This window comes from Aotus nancymaae, unplaced genomic scaffold (assembly GCF_030222135.1).
Source record: "Aotus nancymaae isolate 86718 unplaced genomic scaffold, 86718_ANA_hifiasm-v0.15.2.pri h1tg000029l, whole genome shotgun sequence".
In the NCBI taxonomy this organism is placed as follows: Eukaryota; Metazoa; Chordata; class Mammalia; order Primates; family Aotidae; genus Aotus; species Aotus nancymaae.
Window position 1 is genome coordinate 51235950 of NW_026988442.1, and position 26894 is coordinate 51262843.

The following is a 26894-nucleotide window of genomic DNA, read 5'->3' on the forward strand; positions in this document are numbered from 1 at the left end:
GGAGACTATATTATGCCACTTTTAATAATAAATAGAAAAACAGAAGATCCAAAAGAAAATAGATAACTTGAACGATGATATAAACCAACTAGACCTAGCAGACATTTAGAGCACTCCACCCACGGAGTGGAAAGAACAGCAGTATGGTGTGGTGGCCCACCTGAAAGCCACATGGCTCAGGGGAGTCCCTAGTCCCCAGCTAAGGGAGGCAGTGAGTGAGTGTGCTACCCAGCCTGGGAAACCATGCTTTATTCATGGAACTGTGCAACTCATGGATCAGAAGGTCTCACTTGTGAGCCCATACCACCAGGGACCTAGGGTCCCAACCATGGGGTTGCACAGATTCTCAACAGCCCCTCAGCTAGAATCTGCTTAAGCCTGCTGAGTTCCCACAGGGAGGGGCAAGCAGCACCACAGCTGGGGCTGCCTGCTGTCTAAGCTGTTTGAGCTCTTTGGAGGAGGGGTGGCAGCCAACACTGGGACTGATGGCCATCTAACACATTAAGCTCCTAGGGCGGGGGAAGGGTGGCAGCCATCTCTATAGCTCCAAGCTGCACTTTTCCCCTGCTGGAGTCAGGGAGGCTGGATGGCTTGGTCCCAAGTGGTATCTCCCACAGCCCAACACACCAGCTGTGGCAGACTGCAGCCAGATCCACTTCAGGCCTGACCCTGACCCATTCCTCCTCACTGGGTGGGGCCTCCCTCCAGAAGCCCCATTAACTCCAGGGGGCTCAGGGACAGAACTCTGATTTCCCTGGGGCTGAGCCCCTAGGGAGAATAGTGCCTACAGTCTCCATGGACCAGCAGACTTAATCTTTCCTCTGAGGAATCCAGGCAGCCCAGATGAATGGGTTTACCCCCAGCAAAGCACACCCTCTCCACCAAGAGACAAAGTGCTTCATTAAATGAGTCTTGTTCCTCATGCCACCCAACTGGGTAAGACCCTCTAATAGGGGTTATCAGACACCCTATATAGAAGCATTCTTACTGGAATCTGGTTGGTGCCCCTTGAGGTCAGAGATCCAAGAGGAAGGAGTAGGCACCCATCTTTGCTGTTCTCCAGCTTCCTTGAGTGACATCTCCAGGTATGGGAGCAAATACCAGATAAATAAGGCCTGAACTGAACCCCCAGAAAACCACAGCAGCCCTACAAAAGAGGGACCAGACCTTTGAAAGAAAAACAAACAAACAGTAACAACAGCAGCATCAACAAAAAAATCCCCCACAAATACCCCATCCAAGGCTTAGCAGCCTCAAAGATAAAAAATAGACAAACTCATGAAGATGAGAAAGAACCAACAGAAAAACTCTGAAAACGCAAAAGGTCAGAGTGCCTCTTCTCCAAATGATCACAGTGCCTTTCCAGCAAGGGGGCAGAATGGGATGGAGGATGAGATGAATGAATTGACAGAAGTAGGCTTCAGAAGGTGGGTAAAAATAAACTCTACTCAGCTAAAGGAGTGTGTTCTAACCCAATGCAAAGAAGCTAAGAACCTTGATAAAGGGTTTCAGGAGCTGCTAATTAGAATAACCAGTTTAGAGAGGAACACAAATTACCTGATGGAGCTGAAAAACACAGTGCAAGAACTTCATGAAGCATACACAACTATCAGTAGCTGGATCGACCAAGTGAAAGGATATGAGTATGAAGACCATCTTGCTGAAATAAGACATGATTAGAGAAAAAATAATGAAAAGAAAGGAAGAAAACCTGTGAGAAATATGGGACTATGTAAAAAGACCAAACCTACGATTGATTGGAGTACCTGAAAGAGACAGGGAGAATGGAACCAAGTTGGAAAACACACTTCAGGATATTATCCAGGAGAACTTCCCCAATTTAGCAAGACAGGCCAACATTCAAATTCAGGAAATACAGAGAACACCACTAAGATACTCCACTAGAAGATCAACCACAAGACACATAATTATCAGATTCTCCAAAGTTGAAATAAAGAAAAAAATGTTAAGGGCAGCTGGGGATTAAGGCAGGTCACCTACAAAGGGAAGCTCATCAGACTAACAGCAGACCTCTCAGTAGAAACCCTGCAAGCCAGAAGACAGTGGAGGCCAATATTCAACATTCTTAAAGAATTTTCAACTCAAAATTTCATATCCAGCCAAACTAAGCTTCAAAGTGAAGGAGAAGTAAAATCCTTTCCAGACTACCAAATGCTGAGGAATTTCATCACTACCTGGCCTGCCCTGCAAGAACTCCTGAAGGAAGCACTAACTATGCAAAGGAAAAACTGGTACCAGCCACTGCAAAAACACACAAAATATAAACATCAACAAAGACCAATAACACTATGAAAAAACTGCATCAATTAGTGTGCAAAATAACCAGATAGCGCCAAGATGACAGGATTAAATTCACATATAACAATATTAACTTTAAATCTAAATAGGCTAAATGTCCCAATTAAAAGACACAGACTGGCAAATTGGATAAAGAGTCAAGACCTATTGGTGTGTTGAATTCAGGAGACCAATCTCACGTGCAAAGACACACATAGGCTCAAAATAAAGGGATGGAAGAAAATTTGCCAAACAAATGGAAAGAAATAAAAAAGAAGCAGAGGTTGCAATCCTAGTCTCTGACAAAAGAGACTTTAAACCAACAAAGACCAAAAAAGACAAAGAAGGGCATTACATAATGGTAAAGGGATCAATGCAATAAGAAGAACTAACTATCTTCAATATATGTGCACTCAATACAAGAGCACTCAGATTCATAAAACAAGTTCTTGGAGACCTACAGAGACTTAGACTCCCACACAATAATAGTGAGAGACTTTAACATTCCACTGTCAACATTAGACAGATCAATGAGGCAAAAAATTAACAAGGATATTCAAGACTTGAGCTCAGCTCTGGATCAAGTGGATCTAATAGACATATACAGAACTCTCCACCTCAAAATAACAGAATATACATTCTTCTTCTTAGTACCACATGGCTCTTATTCTAAAATTGACCACCTAATTGGAAGTAAAACACTCCTCAGCAAATGTGAAAGAACTGAAACGATAACAAACTGAAATTATAGCCATTGTGCAATCAAATTAGACCTCAGGATTAAGAAACTAACTCAAAACCACACAACTATATGGAAATTGAACAACCTGCTCCTGAATGACTCCTGGGTAAATAATGAAATTAAGGCAGAAATCAAGAAGTTCTTTGAAACCAATGAGAACAAAGAGACAACATAAAATCTCTGGGGCACAACTAAAGCAGTGTTAAGAAGGAAATTTATAGAACTAAATGCCCACATCAGAAAGCTAGAAAGATCTTAAACTGACACCCTAACATCACAATTAAAAGAGCTAGAGAAGCAAGAGCAAACAAATTCAAAACCTAGCAGAAGACAAGAAATAACTAAATTCAGAGCAGAACTGAAGGAGATAGAGACACAAAAAATCCTTCAAAAACTCAATGAATACAGAAGGTAGTTTTTTGAAAAAATTAACAAAATAGATGGATGGTTAGACTAATAAAATAGTGGGATAGCTAGACTAATAAAAAAGAAATGACACTGGGTGTGGTGGCTCATCTCACGAGGTCAAGAGATCGAGATCATCCTGGCCAACATGGTGAAACACTGTCACTACCAAAAAAAAATAAAATAAAAAAATTAGCTGAGTGTGGTGGCACATACCTGTAGTCCCAGCTACTCAGGAGGCTGAGGCAGGAGAATTGCTTGAACCTGGGGGACGGAGGTTGCAGTGAACCAACATTGCACCAATGCACTCCAGCCTAGTGACAGAGTGAGACTCTGTCTCAAAAAAAAAAAAAAAAAAAAAAAAAAAAAAGAAACAAGAATCAAATAGACACAATAAAAAATGATAAAGCGAATATCACCTCTGACCTCACAGAAATACAAACTACTATCACTGAATACTATAAACACCTCTATGCAAATAAACTAGAAAGTCTAGGAGAAATGGATAAATTCTTGGATACATACACCTTCCCAAGACTAAACCAGAAGGCAGTTGAATCCTTGAATAGACCAATAACAAGTTCTGAAATTGAGGAAGTAATTAATAGTCTACCAACCAAAAAAAGTCTAGGACCAATTGGATTCATGGCTGAATTCTACCAGAGGTACAAAGAAGAGCTGGTACCATTCCTTCTGAAACTAGTCAAACAATTGAGAAGGAGGAACTTCTCCCTAACTCATTTTATGAGGCCAGTATCATCCTGATACCAAAACCTGGCAGAGACACAACAAAAAAAGAAATTTCAGGCCAATATTCCTGATGAACATCCATGCAAAAAGCCTCAATAAAATACTGGCAAACTGAATCCAGCAGCACATCAAAAAGCTTATTTACCACGATCAAGTCGACTTCATCGCTGTGATGAAAGACTGGTTCAACATACACAAATCAATCAATGTAATCCATCACATAAACAAAACCAATGACAAAAACCACATGATTATATAAATAGATGCAGAAAAGGCCTTCAATAAAATTCAACATTCCTTCACGTTAAAAACTCTCAATAAACTAGGTGTTGATGGAACATATCTCAAAATAATAAGAGCTATTTATGACAAACCCACAGCCAATATCATACTGAATGGACAAAAACTGTAGGCATTTCCTTTGAAAAACATCACAAGACAAGGATGCCCTCTCTCACCACTCCTATTTAACATAGTATTGGAAGTTCTGGCCAGGGCAATCAGGCAAGAGAAAGAAAAAAAGAATATTCAAATAGGAAGAGAAGAAGTCAAATTATCTCTGTTTATAGACAATATGAGTCTATATTTAGATAACCCCATAATCTCATCCCAAAAACTCTTTAAGCTAACTTCAGCAAAGTCTCAAGATACAATATCAATGTGCAAAAATCACAAGCATTCTTATATACCAACAATAGACAGGCAGAGAGCCAAATCATGAATGAAGTCTTATTCACAACTGCTACAAAGAAAACAAAATACCTAGGAATACAGCTAACAAGGGACATGAAGGACCTCTTTAAGGAGAACTACAAACCATTGCTCAAGGAAATAAGAGAGGATACAAACAAATGGGAAAACATTCCATGCTCATGGATAAGAAGAATCAACATGGTGAAAATGGCCATACTGCCTAAAGTAATTTATAGATTAATGTTATTCCCATCAAACTACCATTGACATTTTTTTACAGAATTAGAAAAAACTACTTTATATTTTATATATAAACTCAAAAAGAGCCCATATAGCCAAAACAATTCTAAGCAAAAAGAACAAAGCTGGAGGCATCACACTACCTGACTTCAAAATATGCTATAAGGCCATAGTCACCAAAACAGGTTGGTACTGGTACCAAAACAGACATATAGACCAATGGAGCATAATAGAGGCCTCAGAAATAACACCACACGTCTACAACCATCTGATCTTTGACAAAGCAGACAGAAACAAGCAATGGGGAAAGGATTCCCTATTTAATAAATGGTGCTGGGAAAACTGGCTAGCCATGTGCAGAAAACTGAAACTGGATCTCTTCCTTATACCTTATGCAAAAATTAACTTAAGTTGGATTAAAGACTTAAATGTAAATCCAACACCATAAAAACTCTAGAATAAAACCTAGGCAAGACCATTCAGGACACAGGCATGGGCAAGGACTTCATGATAAAAATGCCAAAAGCAATTGCAACAAAAGCCAAAATTGACAAATTGGGATCTAATTAAACTAAAGAGTTTCTGCACAGCAAAAGAAACTATCATCAGAGTGAGCAGGCAACCTACAGAATGGGAGAACATTTTTGCAATCTACCTGTCTGACAAAGGTCTAATGTCCAGAATCTACTAGGAACTTAAACAGATTAAGAAAACGAACAAACAAAAAACAACCCCTTCAAGGAGTGGGCAAAAGATACAAATAGACCCTTCTCAAAAGAAGACATTTATGTGGTCAATAAACATATGAAAAAAAGCTCAACATCACTGATCATTAGAGAAATGCAAATCAAAACCATAATGAGATACCATCTCATGCCAGTCAGAAAGGTGATTTTTAACAAGAAACAATAGATGCTGATGAGGCTGTGGAGGAATCCGAATGCTTTTACACTGTTAGTGGAATATAAATTAGTTCAACTGTTGTGGAAGACAGGGTGGTGATTCCTCAAGGATCTGGAACCAGAAATACCACTTGACCCAGCAATCCTGTTAATGGGTATATACCCAAAGGAATATAAATCATTCTGCTATAAAGACACATACACAGATATGTTCAGTGCAGCACTATTTACAATAGCAAAGACATGGAACCAACCCAAATACCCATCAATGATAGACTGGATAAAGAAAATGTGGTACATATACACCTGGAATACTATGCAGCCATAAAAAGAAATGAGATCATGACCCTTGCAGGGACATAGATGAAGCTGGAAACCATCATCCTCAGCAAACTAACACAGGAACAGGAAACCAAATACCACATGTTCTTACTCACAAGTGGGAGTTGAACAATGAGAACACATGGACACAGAGAGGGGAACAATACACACTGGGGCCTGTCAGGGTTTGAGGGGTATGGGGAGGGAAGTATAAACAGCTAATGCACGCAAGCTTAAAACCTAGATAGGTTGGTAAGTGCAGCAAACCACCATGGCACACGTATACATATGTAACAAACCTATACCCTCTGCTCTTGTATCCCGGAACTTAAAGTAAAATAATAAAGAAAATAAAGTCACACTGTATGGTTTCACTTAAATGAAATATTCAGAATAGATGTATGCAGAGACAGAATGCAGATTTGTGGTTGCCAGGGGTTGAGGGGAGCGAGAAATGCAGAACAACTGCTTCATAGTACACTGTTTCCTTTTGGGGTGGTAAAAATTTTTGAAACTAGCTAGAGGTGGTGGTTATACAACATTGTCAGTGTACTAAATGACACTGAATTGTTCATTTAAAAATGATTAGGTTTGTGTTATGTGAATTTCACCTCAGTTTTTAAAAAGGGAAAAAATAAGAAAATCTAAATAAACTATGGACATGAGTTAATAATAATGTACCCATATTGGTTCATAAATTGAAACAATTGTACCATATTAATGCAAGTTGTTAATAATAGGGAATATTGTGAGTGGTGGGGGAAGGCAGGGTGGTATATGTGAACTCTCTGTTGTGTTCACTTGATTTTTCTCTAAATCTAAAATGGTTTTAAAAAAGATAGACTATTCATTAAAAAAAAAAACACTTTACTGTCCTAAATAACTCAGATCAAAGGGAAAATAAAACTTCAATTAAAAACTGTAAAACAGTAAAAATGTGAAAGCAGTATATATTAGAAGTTGTAAGATGTTAAAATAGTACTAAAAAACTCCTAGCCTTAAATATTTTCATTACGAAAGAAGAAAAAGAATAAATGAACTAAGAATTCAACTCACAAACTTAGAAAAGTAAAATAGTCTAAAAAAGACATTGAGAAAATATTAATAAAGTAAAGCAAAAACAGTTTTACAAAGAGCTAACTATAGAAGAAATAGATCCAAGAGATTGGTTCTGGGACATGTCCAATCAGAAAAAAAAGAGAGAGAAATCATAAATGGACAAAATGAGTCATGAAAAAGGTTTACCCACATAGTTTTGGAGATGGTTTAAAGAGTTCAAGAGAAAACCATGTGTGCCAATATAATTGAAAAATTTTTTAAAAGCACGATTTCTAAGCAAAAACAAATAAACTAAGCTGCATGAAAAAATAGCGTAAACTCCAAGTAGATCAATAATAATAGAAGACATTGTAAAAACATTTAAAGAATTATTTTCAAAGGGGATGCCAAGGCCCAACAGTATTATGGATTTGTTATTTAAACATTTCAAGGAACAGATAACTCCTATTGAATTTGTTTTAGAACCTGGAACATTTTGGTATTTTTATCATTTTGCTTTATTAAGCTAGTCTCACTTTGATACCGAAATCTACCAGTGATATGTTCTAGAAAATAAAAATGCAGACTAATTTTTAGACTTACGAGTACAAAAATAAAAATACAGACTAAATTTCTAATTGTGAATATGACTATTAGAAATTATCAGCAAATTTCAAACATTTCTCTTTAGCATACATTTTCTTATTATAACTTCGATATAAGATTAATCGATTTGGACACACATTTTGCTTACCACAGTTGTAACTGAATTGCAGTCTGCAGCTAGCACTGTCATCATAGGAAGAAGGCTTTTTGCACAAAGCATAGGAACAGCTGCTTGTTTATCTGGTTGCTCTGCCTGGATAGGGTTCCTTGGCTTATGTCACATTGTTTTCATTCTTTTTCTGTTAGTTTGAGTTGTGAACAGAATTGTGAAGCCAAAATAATAGAGAAGAGGTGTCTAAGCATGTGGATTGAAAAGAAAAAGAGGAAATGTGTAGGTTTGGTTGGCTTCTTTTGAACTACCAATTTATTATTTTAATCAGAGCAACAACAAAACATAGTTTATAACTATAAACCTACCTTCATTACCAAAGCAATCATTTTTATAACAGTATTTTTGATGACATGGAGTTTTAAAAAATGCAATGACTGCCTCGTGTAACAACAGAGCACTATACAGTTTGAAGTAGAAAAACCATACTGTTGTTTCTAACGATACCAAAAAGACATTGAGTATAGTTTAACATGAAGTCTCTATTTTTTTTCTTATGTAAGCCTCTAGTAAACAAAGTACTTGGCAATTATTTGGTTTTTATGATAAATGTACTTATCTCAAACCAACAGCCAACCTCATTCTTAATGTTAACCACTAGGGAAATTCCCACTGAGATCAGAAACAAGACAAGGTTGACTGCTCTCTTCTCTGTCATTAAACACTGTTCCAGAAATTCTGGCCAATGTGGCAAGGATAAAAAGGGATAATACATAATTATATTTTTTCTGTCTAGGCATCACATGTGAATTCCTAAAATAATTTAGAACAAATGAGGGAAATAAAATGGTTAGATGGAAGGTAAAATTGTGAAATTAAGAAGCCAGCAATAATTAGTTAGAAAATAGAGTGGAATGAATATCCCTATCGAGTACCTTTACTACATACACAAGAAGACAAACAAAATATATTGGAATACATTTCATGATAAATAAATAAATTTTATGTTTATTGAGACCTTAACGCATTAGAAACATATTAATAGAATATTCAGACAGGAAGTTTCTATGCTATAAGGATGATCACTTTCCTCAAATTCGTGTATAAGTTTCATGAAATTCTAATCAGAACTTTTTCAGGGGAGCTTTATTTATTTTGAATCATCTACTTAGTTATCTCTGTCATGGTCAGAAGTGTTTAAAAGAAATAACTATAGACATTGCTCTAGGGCCCCAGTTGGCTGCTGGGTGGGAACATCAGGCAGGCTGGACTGGGTCTGCAACCCCACGTCTTCTTCTGGCTCTGTGGCTAATGCTTGGAGGCACACTAGTGTGCTTACCTGTGTGTGTGTGAAAGTGTACCCTGGAGGGAGTGAGGAGATGGGAGTGGGTAAGTCAGAAGAAAGACCTAAGCTTCTAAAAATGACTTGGTTGCTGCGTGAACATGGCCAAGTCATCTTCCTTTTTCTATCATAAGAATCTCCATCTTTTGGGATATGACATCTCCCAAATATTATTTTAATATTATAAGAAGGCAGGCCAGTAGTAACAGAAAGCCATGGATAAAGAGGTGATATGAATTTATATTTAAGTCCTGGTTCTGCCACTTACAAGCTTGAAGATCCTGTGACTCTTTTCCTCCAGCAGGCACTCAACAAATGACAGCTATTATAATAATATAACAATAGTGATAAAAATTCTTGACTTTTAATCTTTTTGAGCTGTCATTTTTCCTAAGATTATTCTTAAGAAAATAATTTAAATATTATGTGATATTTAATATTCATTTTTGGTTGTGAAACTATAAGGGCTAATTAGTAATAGAATAAGACTAGATTACTGTAACTGTGTAAGTTAAAATGGTCCAAGGAGATGCACTGTCTATAAGATTAATACTTTAGTGTAATAAAATATTCACTATCATGGGCTTTATATGAGAGGAGAAAAACACTAAACTTGAGTTAATCTTTTTTTTTTTTTGAGACAGAGTTTTGCTCTTGTTGCCCAGGCAATGGTGCCATCTCAGCTTACTGCAGCTTCCGCCTCCTGGGTTCAAGTGATTCTCCTGCCTCAGCCTCCTGAGTAGCTGGGATTACAGGCATGCGCCACCATGCTCGGCTAATTTTTGTATTTTAGTAGAGATGGGGTTTCACCGTGTTGGCCAGGTTGGTCTCCAACTCCTGACCTCAGGTGATCTGCTGTCCTCAGCTTCCCAAAGTGCTGGGATTATGGGAGTGAGCCACTGTGCCCAGTCTTGAGTTAATGTTTGAATAGACACACTGGATCTGGCCAGAATTGATTTTTAAAAATATAACCAAAAAAAACTATGAATACACTTTTACTTTAATTTACTTTTCAGCCCAGTAAATTATGAACAACTTAAAGCCAAATACCTTTCAGTCTTACATTATGTTATAAAAATCATTCGTTGGAGAAGGCTTTTATTCCGGATATACACTTAAAAAAATCATTCAGGTAGAGACATAAATTCTGTCTTAAAAGTCAGAAAGAAAATAAAAAAAATTTAAATTTTCCTTGATCTTGGCTAGGGACCTTTTTATTTACTTATTTATTTATTTATTTATTTATTTTTAAAAAAGAGATGGGGTCTCACTATGTTGCCCAGGCTAGTCTCAAACTCCTGGACTCAAGCGATCCTCCTACCTTAGCCTCCCAAAGTGCTAGGTTACAGGTATGAGCCACCATCTCTGAACATTTTTTAAAGGCCAAATTTCGTACTGTGACATTGTACAAAGGCATTATTGAATCATGTCATAAATTACATAGTAAAAGTAAGAGGGTAACAAATCTGCTACACTTTAGTTTAAGACATCCAGGCCACCTTGCTAGATTGAGAATTAGTAGGAACTATTGAAATTTGATTACCTCTTCTCCCGGTTACAAGTCTTCCTTTGTAGACTATTCCTTTGTAAAAATGTAGGCAGTTATACAGTCCGAAAACATCTTCCACAGGCTCTATCGGTGCTGCTCAAACTGTCCAGAGCTCTCCCTTATGTTGAAGTGGGAACTTCCACTGAGAAATCCCCCAACTTGAAGACTTCCTTATTTGTAGCTAGCAACAGCCAATCATGGCACAATATTGAAATGAAGCAAAGACTATCAGAAAATATTCTGTAAACTACTCATGACTGTAGCTCTGACTTCCTTTTGAAGCAAGGATACTTTATGTGAATAGTTAAGGCATTTTAACAACAAAAAAATACAACCCCAGGAATTGTAAACACAAAAATATTTTTGGATTAAGCATTTTATGTAAGAAAATTTAAAAGTTCAGTTTATTTGATAAGTGGCTTTTTAGCCTTTAACGAGTCACTTTTTGATCTAAGAAACATATTCATAAACAGCAGGTCAAAAACCAAATTTACTATAGTTGCTTCTTGGTCTACAGAAGTCACTTGGAAGAAGCTTAGTAGTAATAAGGTTTAAGCTCATTTGCAGAGCCTGAGCTTAGGCACTCAGAAGAGAGGTGAAGTAAACAAGGCTATGAAGACAGCTTTTCTGCATTGAGAACTAAGGTTCACTGTTCATGGGATAAATGTGTGTTCTAGCAAATTAGGGAAATGCTTTACAAATACATGTATTTCTCTTAGGCTACTTTGAGCAAAACATCACATTTTACATGCAAACGGAAGACAGCATGTGCACCACATTTTTCTTTGATATAAAATTTTAGAGCTGGAAATGTCCTTAGACAACATCTGTTCTATTTCCTTTTTATTACAGATGAGAGAAACAGGAGGTAAATGCTCAATGTCACAAGTAAAGTGAGAAGCAGTGCTCAGATTAAAATCTGAGTCTTTTGAATCCAAGTGGATTTCTTTTTTTTACTGCACTACACTCTTGGCATATAAAGTTATTGAGCTGGAAAAAAAAAACCTGTCTCAATTAAGCAGCCTCCTTTTTCAGCTCTTGCATTTTACAGATGAGAAGTCTGAGGCCTTACCTGAAGTTTGACAGTTAGTAAAAGGTCTAGAATTTAGAACTTCCGATTCTTAGTTTCTTTTCCATTTTGAAACACCGCCCTCTCTTAAATTGTATGTTAAATAAATCTGAGATATTGCTACTTATGATGAAATTATTCTACAAAAGAAATAATTTCAAAAGTAGCTAAAATGCTAAATTGTTTATATAATTAAAAGGCTTCTACTTACTCATCTAACATACAATGAAACATTATATTTCTTTCAGAACTATAGGTTTTATAACTATCTTACTGATGAAATATTAAATATTAAATGCTCTTATGTGCAATGGAAAAATAAAACCGACCTATCCAGTGCTATAAATATAGCAAAACAAAAAAGTGAGATGCCACTAGTGAAAGGAAAACTTCTCAAGAATTTACAGTTTTGAATGAGCAGGGTTTTAAAAACACAGCTTTTAAATAAAGCAGCCCTCTGGTCTAGACTGGGAAATACCCCTTTCTTCAGTCTCTTCATCCTGTGCCCCCTCCCTCCTCTGTTTACTTTGGCATTTGAGCTTGGCTGACACCCAGCCTCCTGCAGAACTGGCTACTCCTGGGCGTGGTGGCCTTAATCTGGTGGGGCATTGTTTGAGAGAGGGTCCTAGACAAGAGAAGGGCCAGGACAGAGGAGCTACAGTTAGAGAAGCTGTTTGAAGAAATTCTGAGTACATGAAATTTAAAACCTATGCCACTGACCAGTTCTAGACTAGGCAAAATATGTGAGGCAGATGAAAGTTTTAATTTTTGTTGTCTCTAGTAGTTCCTTTTCCCTATTTCCCCACTTCTTGCCTTTTTCTTTCTCTCAGAGTCATAAACCATGTGACCAGTGCAGACAGAAATGCAGAGATTCCTTCAAAGGAGGAAGCAAACTGGTACCAAGCCAGGACTGGCAAGGGTTAGAGTATAATGACCAGGACGGGAGTGGGATGAGCAGCTCCAAGCCCAGGTTAGAGGATGGGAGGCAAAAGTCAGATTCCTATTCAGGCAGAGAAGAACGGCTGAAGGGAATAACTTGTCGAAGTATGCAGGCATCACTGCCATGGGACAGCAGGGTTCTCAGTGCAGGTCTGGTCGAAAGGCCTCGCAAAGAAGAATCCTGGAAAGTCTTTTCTAGAGAAAGCGGCGAGCAAGAAAGCCAGGTCTCTTAATTGCTAACTAGAATTCAGAAATAGGTTCCCGCCTTTAGAGGGAGACCCAGGTGCTTCCAACTCTGGCCAAGAAGCTAGTTAGGTAGCCAGGCTGCCTGGGGTGGGTGTTTGATTGAGAAACTTGGTTCAAATAATCACATGGACACCTACAGGATGAATTCATGCTCTAGGCACGGTATTTGTCGAAACAGCAATGTTTTCTAGGCTCTATCTGCTGGCAGGCTAATGCTTCAGGATTTTATTGGCCCATGGCCATAGCAGGGCTGACGCTAAGGAGAGTTGAGACCTGCAGGGATGCTCTTTTTTCACTACCATGCCAACCGCTATAAATTGTGCACTGGGCAGAGTAACCTATATGATTTATTTGCAACTCAACAAAAATTTATGTCAAAGTATTGCTTCTCCAGAGGGGATATTTGCATTTTAGGTCTTAGTTGTACAATTAAAGGATGCCCATTTAATGAAACTTCTGGTCACAGTAAATGGATAAGGGGGATACGGTGGATGCAGGGAGTGGGGTAGGGTAGGGGAAATGTCCTTACTCTTTACGATTCATATATTTAAGCTGTTACCTAAGTTAATGATTGGCCTTATACCTGTAGGGACATGTATTTAGCATGCTTGGTCAATTACAGTTGCACCAACTCCCCTCATATAACTTTTGACTCCTTCAAAACTTAACTACGGATATGTCTTAACCATAACATAAAATCAATTAATGAATATTTTGTATATGTGTTATGTACTGTATTCTAACAATAAACTAGAGGAAAGAAAATGTATTTAAAAATCATAAGAAAGATAAAATATATTTAGTATTTATTAAGTGGAAATGGATCATCATGAAGGTCTTCATCCTTGTCTTCACATTGAGTAGGAACAGGCTGAGGAGAAGGAGGAAGAGAAGGTTTTACTGTGTCAATGGTGGCAGGAGTGAAGGAGAAGGTGAAAGGGGAGGCAGGGGAGGTAGGCACACTTGGTGTAACTTTTATTAAAATAGATTCACATATGAGTGGACCCACACAGTTCAAACCCATGTTGTTTAAGGATCAACTGTATTTATTCAATAAACATTTATTATCTGCTATGTGTGAGGCTCCATGCTGGGTGCAGAAGTTCTTAAACTGCTTTTTTTGCTCTCGAGGAGCTCACATTCTTAAGAAAGAGACAGACGTGCAAACGTTTAACTCGGTTCATTGACAAAGTTGAGAGCAGTGATGCATACAAAGTGCTGGCTGTGTGGGCAGAGAGGCAGTTCTCAGAGCTCGAGCTACTCATGAAGAGATGCCTAGACACAAGGGATTAAACAAAGCATAAGGATCAAGGGTTGAAAATTTATTTTATACCCTTCTCCGTATTCTCAATAAATTTACTCTAATTTTATTTTTAGACTAAGGTTGTGGGGTTTTTTGCTTGTTTCCATAGCTTTATTAGTAAAATAATTGTAAAAATCTTAACTTTTAACATTGTGCGAGATTATTTATAGTCTTTTTTTTGACAGGGTCTCTCTCCATTGCTCCTAGCTGGAGGGCAATGTTACAATCATAGCCCACTGCAGCCTCGAACTTCTGGGCTCAAATGATCCTCCCTCTTCAGCCTCCTGAGTAGCTGGGACTGCAGGTGTGCACTACCACTCCCAGCTAATTTTCTTTTTAAATTCTTTTGTAGAGGTGAGAGCTCACCATGTTGCCCAGACTGGTCTCAAACTTCTGGGCTCAAGCAATCAACCTTGGCCTCCCGAAATGTTGAGATTACAGATGTGAGTCACTGCACCCGGCTTATAGTCTTGATGAAAGTTAGATAGACACAGTTTTAGTGTTCTTAGCATCTGTTCTTAAAAAATAAATCTGTGAGGTAGACAGATAGGCTAAGCAGTTAAGAAGTAGGCTGAGCATACGGTTTTTAATTTTTTTTTAACTTTTAAATTCAGAGTAAACTTGTGCTATGCAGGCTTGTTAAACAGATCATTTTGTCACCAGGTGTGAAGCCTTTGACCATTAGTTATTTTTCCTGATCTTCTCCCTCCAGTGTGTATTGTTCCCCTCAATGTGTCCATGTGTTATCATTTAGCTTCCATTTATAAGTGAGAACGTGGTATTTGGTTTTCTGTTTCTGTGTTAGTTTGCTAAGGATAATGACCTCTAGCTCCACCCATGTTCCTGCAAAGAACATGATCTCATTCTTTTTGATGGTTGCATACTATTTCATGGTGTACAGGTGCCACATTTTATTTATCCAGTCTATCATTGATGGGCATTTAGGTGGATTCCATGTGTTTACTATTGTGAATAGTACTGCAATGGACATACACCTGCATGTATCTTTATGACAGAACAATTTATATTCCTTTGGGTATACCTAGTATTAGGATTGCTGGGTTGAATGGTAGTTCTGTTTTTAGGTCTTTGAGGAATCATCACACTGCTTTCCACAATGGTTGAACTAATTGACACTCCTATCAACAATGTGTAAGTGTTTCTTACTCTCTGTAACTTAGGTACAGCATTTTTGAGAACAAGAATAAAAGTGAGACCCTGGATTCCTCAACACCTTGTCCTCCCTTTTATATGATAGCTATGTACTTTCGGGTATCAAAAGAAAGAGGAAACTTAGTGACGTGATAAAACAAAGATTTATAGACTAAAAATTAAAAAAAAAAAACACTCTTGACAAACTCAAGTAATAGGCTGATGCCAAAATGAAATTCAACAGGAATAATTATAAAGTTGTCAGCTACTACTCCCCTCCCTACCACCATCCCACAAATGAACAAAAACCGGAAAAGAATTGCATAATCACGAAAAGGGTTGATGAGATGCAAGTTAGTAGCAGTCACACAAAACTGACTTGAGTTTTACTTGAGGTGATAATATGGGGAATTCTAAAAATATCCTCAAAGTAACAGGACCTTAGAATTCCCTCTAGAATGAGGGACACATTAGTCCTGCTTTCTGACCCATCTTTCTAGGTACTACTCTTTAAAACCATAGACAAACTAGTTATTAAATACTCATCCATATTACGTGTGTATGACTGCAGGAATGGAGGATGTTTAGCTTAGAGAAACTGGGAAGCAGAGAACTATATTCAAATATCAAATTTATTTATGTAGCTCCAAGAAAGTCCTCAGACCAGTGAGCTAGAACTATAAGGGAAAAAAATTGGCTCGTTATAGAAAGATCAACCTTCCAATAGTCAGAAAATGAGATCAGTCCCCTTAAGAGGTAATGAGGTCCTTCTTTTCCCAAGGGAAAGGAAACACAATGAATGACCATAGTTTGGGAATGTAGAAGAGATTAAAATCTCAGATGGGTTAATAATGACTAATACCTATATATAATTTTCTATGGTCCTGGCACAATTCTAAGTATGTTACATGTATCACTTTATTTAATCCTTATAATACCCTATAAAGGAGGTACTCTTTTATAGAATCAAAACTGAGGCATAAGGAAGTAGACTGACTTGACCAAGTACACATAGCTATATATATATATATATATATATATATTTTTTTTTTTTTTGAGACAGAGTTTCGCTCTTGTTGCCCAGGCTGGAGTGCAATGGCGTGATTTCAGCTAACTGCAACCTCCGTCTCCTGGGTTCAAATGATTCTCCTGCCTTAGCCTTCCGAGTAGCTGGGATTACAGGTATCTGCCACCAGGCCCGGCTATTTTTTGTATTTTTAGTAGAGATAGGGTTTCTCCATGTTGGTTAGGCTGGTTTTGAACTCTCGACCTCAGGTGATCCTCCTGCCTCCGCCTCACAAAGTGCTGGGATTACAAGTGTGAGCCACCACACCCAGCTGGTACATAGCTATTAGAATTGTAAGTGGAAACTGATGTCTATCTCCAAAGTCCATACTCTTAACAACTTTTAGCGCACCTGGGAGTGCCCAGTACAGTGCACTTTATCTAGTGAAGATTCTCTCATTCATTGATAGCATAAAATTTTAAAGGAGGTGGAAAAAAATTCAGATGCATTCTCTACCACTTTTGATTTCCTCTTATGCCTAGTTGTGGAAGCTTCCAGGCTGATAAGAACTTAATGAACTGAGAATACACCACCTTCAATTTCTGCTCAATACCTACTTTGGTCTTGGGATGGGCATGTTAAGAGTAGCATAATTGAAGATAGCAGGAGGATGGGAAGGGAAAAGGAGGGTGATGCAGAAGGGTTGCTGATATGGTCGGGCTTTGTGTCCCTATAATTCCCACGTGTGGAGGAAGAGACCAGGTGGAGGTAATTGAATCATGGTGGGAGGGGCTTCCCCCATGCTGTTCTCGTGATAGTGAGTTCTCACGAGATCTATTCATTTTATAAGGGGCTCTTCCCCCTTCACTTGGCACTTCCTGCCACCTTGTGAAGAAGTCGCTTTGCTTCCCCGTCACCTTCTATCATGATTGTACATTTTCTGAGGCCTCCCCAACCATGCTGAACCGTGAGTCAAACCTCTTTCCTTTATAAATTACCCAGTCTAGGGCAGTTCTTTATGTGGCATGCAAACGGACTAATACAGGTGCTCTTGTTGAGAAGTGGAGGAGCAAATTAGACTTGCTGCCTCTTTTCAAATGACAGTTTAGAAAAATAGGGCAACCTTGCAGCAGATTCAATACCGTTAGTCAAGGAAGATGATAATGCACGTTTGTTTCTGCAGTTTTACTCATCCTTCAATTTTTTTCTTTTCTCATCTGTTATGTATAGCTTAGTATGTCTCATAAAAAAATGCATGATATTTTTTACAGGGTACAAGGTGAACTCTAAGTTTCCATAAAAAGTCTCTGTAAGCTGACAGAATTTAATCAGAGAATGAGGCATCTCACCATTGAAGAATTTTTTCAGATATTATACATTCTACTTTCTGTTTTATTGGCCAAGATAGCAATATATTTAGTTTATTACCAAATAACCTTTCTATTTTGATCTATGCACTGGAATTTCTCTTTTCTAAAGTTGATGAGAAACACCAACCAAAAGAATAAGCCTCATAGGCATTTTCTTTCTAAACTGAGAAACCCAGAAAAGTGGTTTTGATAGTAGGATAAAATAGAAATTACTAAACTCCTCTCAAAGAGGTCAGGTTCTATAAATTGTAGAACACAAATTTGTGTTACTTGAAATATATTTCTTTTGGATTTATAAATTCATGAAATTGAAATTTCTATGAAATGCCTGTCATCAGTAATTTTCTATGTTGGAACACAGTAATTTGGTACTGATACAATTTCTAATATTAGTGGGATTAATATTAATAGTTCACACTTGTAATTCTCTATAAATGAGGAAGATAAAAAATGTTAGGCTGTCTGTAACCTCTAAGACACAATGGTGGAGAGAAAGAAATCAAAGAGAGGAGAATAGAGGGAGGGATGGAAAGAATAATCCAGAAACCCTGGGTTTTTCTATGACTTCAATAAAATAAGTCAGACTCTCAATGAGATCTGACCTTTGAAAACTGTTTAGCATGACTCCAGGGGGATGTTGGGAGGATTAACTAGCTGAAGCTTGCAGAGAGATTTCAAAGTTCCTTGTGTATTTATTCCTTGGTTTACCAATTCAGTTCCTTTTTAATTTTATCATTTTTGGTGGGATGCCAGAGCCGTGATAAAATATCCAATAAACATGAGTTTCAAGTAAAATCAGAAGCTATTGTTTGAGGAGGAAAGATTGAAGTGGTTCTAAAAGTGTAGAGGTAATTCTGTGTGTAGACATGCCATTTTTAAAAGATATTTTTAAGTTAAATCTCTTCACTTCAAAGAGCAGGAAACTGAGACACAAAAAGATTAATTGATTTTCTAAATATCAAACAGCTGACTCATAATTTTGACAGATTTTCACTGGTACTGGAGATCCTGGTTTCAAAGTACTTGATCACCTTTAGCATTATAATTTGAAGAGGCTGTTAAGGTTTGGAAGCTGAGTGGGATGGAATTGGTGAACTTTTTTCTAATTATCCAATTGATGAAAGAACTGTGTGCGTTGTTCTTCGCGTCAGTGGGTTTGAAATTTTAAAATATAGTGTGGATGAAAAAGAAAACTTTGTAGAAACACTTCTTACGTCATTTATTTATTCGTTAATCTTTCATTCATCAACTGTTATGCTGATTGCCTCTTGGGAGAGGGAGCCATAGAACCAACCCCAATGGCACTATCTGCAGCACGTCAGAAGTAACATCCATCTCCTCGCAGAAGAGTTAGGCAAATAGGTGCTGGAGCCATAATGCCATATTCCAAATCCTAACTTCACCTTTGACAAATGTTTTGCCTAAACCTTGTGGTAGTTTCGGTAATTGAATGAATTAGTATATGTGAAGGATTTAAAACCCTCAACACATGGTAAGACTATGAGAGTTTCTTTGTTGTTGTTGTTTATTCATTGCTGCATTTTTCTTCACTGTTTCTGTAAAATTATAATGTGAATTCAGACAAGTTTTGCAGGAAAACTAGATGGAGAGAAATTAAATTATTTAAGCAAGATAATTTTTGTTTGTCTATGCAACTTCTATATTGCCTTTTCCTTTTTCCCCTTGTAGCCTATGTACTGTTTGTGAAGCTACCCACTGTCCATGGGTAGGCTAGAACTGGCTCAAACCAGTCAGTACATTATATCTCTCTGACCTTTGTTATTGGATGAGGGTGGAGTGCATGACACAAGTCAGTCTAACTTTGGTGAATACGAGGACACTTGCTTGGATTACACAGGTGAAAGTAAAAGTGAAGAACAGCCTTCATTATTTAGGCTGACAACCCGCCTAAAGCTACAAAGCGCTTCAACCACAGGATAAAAACATTATGAGATGGCCAAAAAGAGAGATGGGGAAAAAAATTGGTCTTTTAAAATTTTTAATTTATTTACTTTTGAGATGTAGTCTTGCTCTGTTGCTCAGGCTGGAGTACAGTGGCATGATCTCAGCTCACTGCAACCTCTGCCTCCTGGGTTTAAGCGATTCTTGTGCCTCAGTCTCCCGAGTATCTGGGACTACAGGTGCATGCCACTGTGCCTGGCTAATGTTTGTGTTTTTAGTAGAGATGGGTGTCGCCGTGTTGCCCAGGCTGGTCTTGAACTCCTGGCATCAAGCGATCCATCCATCTCGGCCTCCCAAAGTGCTGGAATTACAGGTGTAAGCCACTGTGCCTGGTCAAAAAATGGGTCTTTAATGATACTGCTAAGCCACTGGATCAAACAACTTTAAAGCTTCCTCTACCTCTTGACTTTTGAATTATGAATTATGTATCCTCAAGTTTCCCTCCTCTTGTTTAAGCTAGTTTGAGTTGGATTTTCTATTACTAGCAATTGAAATCTTCTTGCTATAATACTCTATATGGTCAAAAAGGAGTCATGAATACAACAATAACCACAGAAAATAGCCTTTATGGAGATTTGCTCCATGTCAAACACTGCTCTAAGTATGCATCTTTACAACAAGCCTGCGAGACAGGTGTGACTCTTTCATTACCACTCTAAGTGTGGGACTCTGAATACCATATGCAAAGTATCACGACTGCAGATCTTGCATTTCCAACATGACCTGTTTGTGGTCTCTTTTGTAATTGTGTGTGTGTGTGTGTGTGTGTGTGGTTTTTTGAGACAGAGGTCTCTTTATTAGTACTGATACAATTTCTAATATTAGCAGGATTAATAGTCCATAGTTGTAGTTCTCTATAAATGAGGAAGATAACAAATGTTAACCTATTTAACCTCTAAGACCCAATGACAGTGAGAAAGAAATAAAAGAGGAGAAGGGAAAGAGGGAGAGATGAAAGGATAATCCATAAACTCTGGGCTGCAGTGCAGGGACCACTATCGGGTATGATCAGAGCTTATTGCAGCTTTGAACTCCTGGGCTCAAGCAATCCCCTGTTTTAGCCTCTTGGGTAGCTGGGACTAGTCACTGCACCTGGTTTAATTTGTGATAGTATTTTTGCAGAAAACAGATGTATAAAGTATAGCTAGTCAGGCTTCTTTTCCGTGCTCTCTCCAGATAATTTTTAAACTAAACACAGAACATACTCATGGGTACAATACTGAAAGTTAACAGTTAGTTAAGTCCCTTGTATATTTCAGTTTGAATTTTTAGTTTAAGAGTTTGATTTTTTTGGTTGAGGGTTTAATATGAGAAACTGTCGAGGATTTGAATGCTCACTAGTTTTTAAAAATGTCCTTTGTTATAATCAGGATATTAGGCTTGTTTGAAATAGTTTGACCTTCTGCCAGAGTAATCTATCTTTCTGGTTCTTTGCATAGTTTGAGTTTTTAAATAAGTGCTTTGAAAGTTTATTCCTTAGGAATGAAGGCCTTTTTCCCCACCCCCTCTTATACCAGTCCAGGTTCAATCAGGAGACAAATCAGACAGTAATTTGAACAGGGAAAGTTTAATATGAATAACTATTAACTATACCAGGTGCTGATCTGTAAAGGAGTAAAGATAACTCAAAAGGATATCTGGGGCTCAGGAAGAATATCCAAAGAAGCAACCAAAATGAGAAAGAGCCCTCCTTCCCAAGGCCAGAATTCAGACCGTAGTGGAAAAGGTGTGGTTGTAGACCACAAGATTGCAGAGAAGTGTGCTTGGTTGCTCAGGCCAGAACTGGTCCACAGATGCTGGGCAAGGAGTAAACACCCCTCCAAAGTGCAAGTGGGCCAAGGCTGGGAAGCTGAGTTTCAGGACACCTGTGAGATTCATCAGGAAGCTGTCATTAGGAATGTCACTGCGACTCGATGGGGAGCCATCTGTATTTATGCCACTGCAACTTGATGGGGTGTCACTAAATCAACCCTACATGCACAGCTGGTAGCCATGAGATAGTAACAAGAAGAAAATGGAAAACACCAGAACCAGGAAGAGAATCCCTATTCCTCTTGTAGTATCTCTCCATCTACCTACCTATACTGACAAAGCTTAACACTGTTGTCACTGCAAAGAAGAAATATTTCAATATTCTAGCTTCATTCTTGCCAAGCAGACAATAAAAGGTGGCTTTGAAGCTGGGATGCAATACATATTTAGCTGGCTGACAACCAGCCTAAAGCTACAAATTGCTTCAACCACAGGATAAAACCATCACGAGATGGTCAAAAAGAGAGATGGGGGGAAAAAATTGGTCTTTTAAAAATTTTAATTAATTAACTTACTTTTGAGATGTAGTCTTGCTCTGTTGCCCAGGCTGGAGTACAGTGGCATGATCTTAGAATAAGTGAAATACTTATTCTGTCCCTGGTGTAAGCAGTACAATCAAACTGACACTTTTGAATGCATGGGATTAGTTTTCATTATACCCTGTTATGTCAACATTCAGCAATAGCTTTAAGTATATTACCTATATTATATGAAGGTCAGTGAAGCAGATGTTAACTATAAAATATCTTTACAGGTGTAGTACCCACCAGCATCTTGGGGCTCCTCAAATGTTCCTTGAATGATATCTGAAATAGGTTAGATCTTTATTTGTTGTTACTTTGACCCCAGTTAAAATATAACTACCTCATGAATGAGAACTCTCTCTCTTTTTTTTGAGACGGAGTTTCGCTCTTGTTACCCAGGCTGGAGTGCAATGGCGCGATCTTGGCTCACCGCAACCTCCGCCTCCTGGGTTCAGGCAATTCTCCTGCCTCAGCCTCCTGAGTAGCTGGGATTACAGGCATGCGCCACCATGCCCAGCTAATTTTTTTTGTATTTTTAGTAGAGACAGGGTTTCACCATGTTGACCAGGATGGTCTCGAGCTCTTGACCTCGTGATCCACCCGCCTCGGCCTCCCAAAGTTCTGGGATTACAGGCGTGAGCCACCGCACCTGGCCCTAGAACTCTTATACTGTTATTGGCTATTAAACTGTAAGGTGATTGAAAGTGGTAATTTAACCCAAAAGGCTGAGGAAAGGATTTTAACCAACTCCCTGTATTTTAATCAACGTTTTCTCTTGAAACTTTTGACAAATGGTATGAAACCATTTTAACGAGCTCTGAGTATTATTTTCTATCCACAGAAACATGGTTAAAACCTTGAATATACTCTTGTCTGAACATATGTTTATGTTAATGAGGAAAATTTACTTTATGTAGGAAGAAAAATTTTCTATTTCTGACATAAGATGCAGTAACAGGCTGTAAAACTTCAGACTTTATGTACTAGAACATTTGAAGATATGAAAGTTTATTTCTTCTCTCTGAAAGACGGTGAAAGTTTATAAAAGATACAGAATTCTAAATTGACTTTTTAGGTTAATTTAAGATTTGATGGGGATATAGTTCAGAAAGTTTGTGCAGCTATAAGATACAGAGCACTTAAACTTATACGTAGTAGAATTTTCCCCCCTACATTAACCAGTTTATTCAATGTGTTATCTGCTGGGGCTGTCATAACAAAATACCACTGATCAGGGGCTTAAACAACAGAAATTAATTTTCTCACAGTTCTGGAGGCTGGAGATACAAAATTAAAGTGCTGGCAAGGTTAGTTCCCTTTAAAGGCCACGATGAAAGAACCCATTCCAGGCCTCTCTCCTTGGCTTGCAGTTAGCTGCTCTCTTCTGCTCCTTCACAGGGTGGTTCCGCTTTGCAGGCAGGTCCCTTGTGTTTGTGTGTGGCTGAATTTCCTCTTATTATAAGGACACCAGTCTGATTAGATTACAGCCCACCCTAGTGGCCCCATTTTAACTTGATCATCTCTTTAAAAGTTCTATCTCCCCAGTCACTTTCTGAGGTACTGGGAGTTAGGGCTTGAACACAAGAATCTGATGGGACTCACTTTAGTCCATAACATTGGATGAACTAAACTTAGCATGATATATGCAGAAAACCACTTAATCTCTTTTCTCACCATTGCCTTTTATCTGTGCTATTTGCATTTTTCCCTGACCCTAGATGAAGTCTAGGTAAATTGCAATGTGTTGTCCCCTTTCCATTTTTAGAGTACAGTCTTATTTTAAGTATTGAAAAGTACTGTCCAATCTAAATAAAAACTTCAATCTTTCTTCCACCTTGGGCTGACTTGGGATCAGAAACAGTAGTGAGCAAAGGAGGCAGAAAGAGACATAGTGAGCCTCTTCATTATTTTCCTGCCTTACTCTTTCACTCCCTGGTCCTCTTTTTCACTTTTTAATCTTTGGATTTTCCAGATGTGGGGATGGAGTTGTGAAGAGGGAGGAGAATGTGGGACAGAAGATGTACTCCTGGTTGGCTGGAGTGGTAATCTGTCTTTTAAGTCCTCTGTGTAGGGCAGATGTCCAATTGTTTATGAAATACTTATTCTGTCCCTGGTGTGAGCAGTGCAATCTAGCTGACTTCTTTCAATTGCTCCTCAGCCCCTGCTTCAATAATATAACCCAAGTAGACTTTTTTGGTATGGGAGTTTGAACTAAACCTGATGCTATGGTCTGAATGTTTGTTTCCCTTCAACATTTGAATGTTAAAATCTAAACCCCAAGGTAATGGTATTAAGTAGTGAAATTTTGGGAGATGATTAGGTCATGAGGGTTCCAACCTCATGAATGAGATTTGTGGCCCTATAAAAGTCTTTGAGGGAGCCCAAAGACTTTTATTTCTGCCAAATAAAGGGCAGAAGGGAGCCCCTTTTGCCCTTTCCATCCTACCAGGTACAGTCATTTTAGCTTGATCACCTCTTTAAAAGTTCTGTCTCCAAATACAGTCACATATCGAGGTACTGCGGGTAAGAAGACACCATCTATGAGAAATAGGCTCTCACCAAACATAGAATCTGCTGATTTCTTGATTTTGGACTTTCTATCCTCTAGAACAGTGAGAAATACATTTCTATTGTTTATAAATTACCCAACCAGGCAACATGGCAAAACTTACCACTGCACTCCAGTCTGGGTGACAGAGCCAGACCCTGTACGGGGGGAAAAAAAAAAAAGAGAAAAGAATACATTATCCAGTTGAAGGTATTTCATTATAGCAGCAGAAACAGACTAGGAAACCTGATTACTGTTCACTTGGACTATCAAAAAAATCTGTATTATTGCTCTGTTAAGCTCAAGAAATGTGGGTCAGTTGCACAACAACTCTCTCTCTCTTTGCTCTGTTTTCAGGGTCAGCTTCTTGCCTTTAAATATTTTGAGGTAAAAGTTTGTATAAATCAATAACTTCCGTGGACAATGGACACTGGTCAGGCTTTCAGAGAGGTTCTGCCTTTCATTTGGTTTGATGCATTGTGTGTGTGTGTGTGTGTGTGTGTGTGTGTGTGTGTGTGTGTGTATACTCTACCAAATCCTAGCATGCGACAGGTAGAGAAAATACACTGTTCTAATTTCACTTTCTTTGCAACCTCCCACTATAATCTTGCTAGGATTTATCATCTTGCCTCTTTTTTTGGGGGGGGTTGAATTTCTAGATCAGCTTTTTGGGTGACTTCTTAAAAAATTTATAATGTGGGTTCTTAATACTATTCTCTGTTCTAGGGCTTTGGATGAAGATCAGAAGCCACAGAAAAAAGCCTACATATACTGCGATATGTAATTTTACTACTGTAACAATTTAAACTCAAAGTTTAGATTCATGTTATATCTATAGACATAACACAATGGTTTGATTTGTGGACTTGTTTTCTTAAAGTATCACTTCAGTCAATATGGTTGGACCAGTTTGGTGTGTAGAATTAGTCTCAGAGACTTTCATCATTCTTCCAGGGTAGTTCCAAGACAGGCGAGTGGATAGACTGGATAAATGGGAATAATTTTGTAGGTAGGGCTGACAAAGAAGATTTCCAAGAGATCTATTTAAGGTCTCTTAGGCCTTCTTTCCCAGGAAGCCTGAATCAGGGGGCTTCACTTAGCATCCATCTATCTCTGGTCTGTGTTCCTGATCCTCAAATAATGACCTAATTCTGTTCTACCATGTTTCTAATTTTGGCATGTTCACCAGACTCAAACAGCCTGTGTTCCTGTGATATTTCTGCTTTACTCCTGATTTCAATTATGTTTCCAATCCTGAATTTACAATCTGGGCTTGATTCCTGCTACTCTCTTGCTTGAGTTCTGTTGTCTGTGGCCTTGAATTGCTTGACTGTGTGATTCATCCCACTTCATGACTCAGCAGGAAGCACCCTGCTACTGCTTTCACAGCTTGCCTACTTGTAAAGATTTCAGAAGTTTTTATTTCTCTAATTTCAAAAGCATTTTCTTTGGTTTTGTCTTTATTGTCATTGAAGCCAGTTTTAAAGCATGGGAAAACAAAATTTTGCCGTCTCTACAAATCCAACACAACTTCTTAAAAGTGATTACAGAATTAAATCCTGACAGTGACTCAGGAACTTGTTTCTCTTCTAGGTACTTATGCTGTGTGGGCTGCTCATAAATTCAGCCCACACCATGTAAAGCAATCAGTGGTGATTTGGTGGGAATCATTCATATTCTGGAAAAACAGAAAAAACAAAAAGTTCTCTTGTCTAGGACTGGCATTTCCTCCATACACAGGAAAAAGGATTGCCGTAACTAGGATGTCATAGAACCTATCAATATGGACCAGCAGGTAGGAGAAGGAAGCTAGGATGGGGCAAATAGAAATCAGCCTTCCAGGAACAGCTGGGTGTCTACTGCACAGAGCATGGAAAGGATGATAAACCTGGGAGTGGTTTAGGTTGGTGCCGATTCTCAAATCTGATTCAGAAAGAGCCAATTCATTCTCTGCACAAAGACTCTAGT

The 26894-nt window shown here is 38.2% G+C and overlaps 1 protein-coding gene across 2 annotated transcripts in view; it reads right to left on the minus strand.

Moving 5' to 3' along the window:
- The window catches only part of TANK (TRAF family member associated NFKB activator), a 100521-nt gene extending 89384 nt beyond the window's left edge, over positions 1-11137 (minus strand). The window contains exons 1-2 of one of the 2 annotated variants that reach the window (XM_012440566.2): positions 10990-11137; positions 8144-8350 (exon numbers count right to left, since the gene is read on the minus strand). The gene's annotated coding sequence lies outside the window, so the exon portion shown is untranslated. The remainder of the gene's footprint in view (positions 1-8143; positions 8351-10989) is intronic. The other variant, XM_012440565.2, reaches the window with a different exon arrangement.
- Between the last annotated feature and the right edge of the window lie 15757 nt (positions 11138-26894).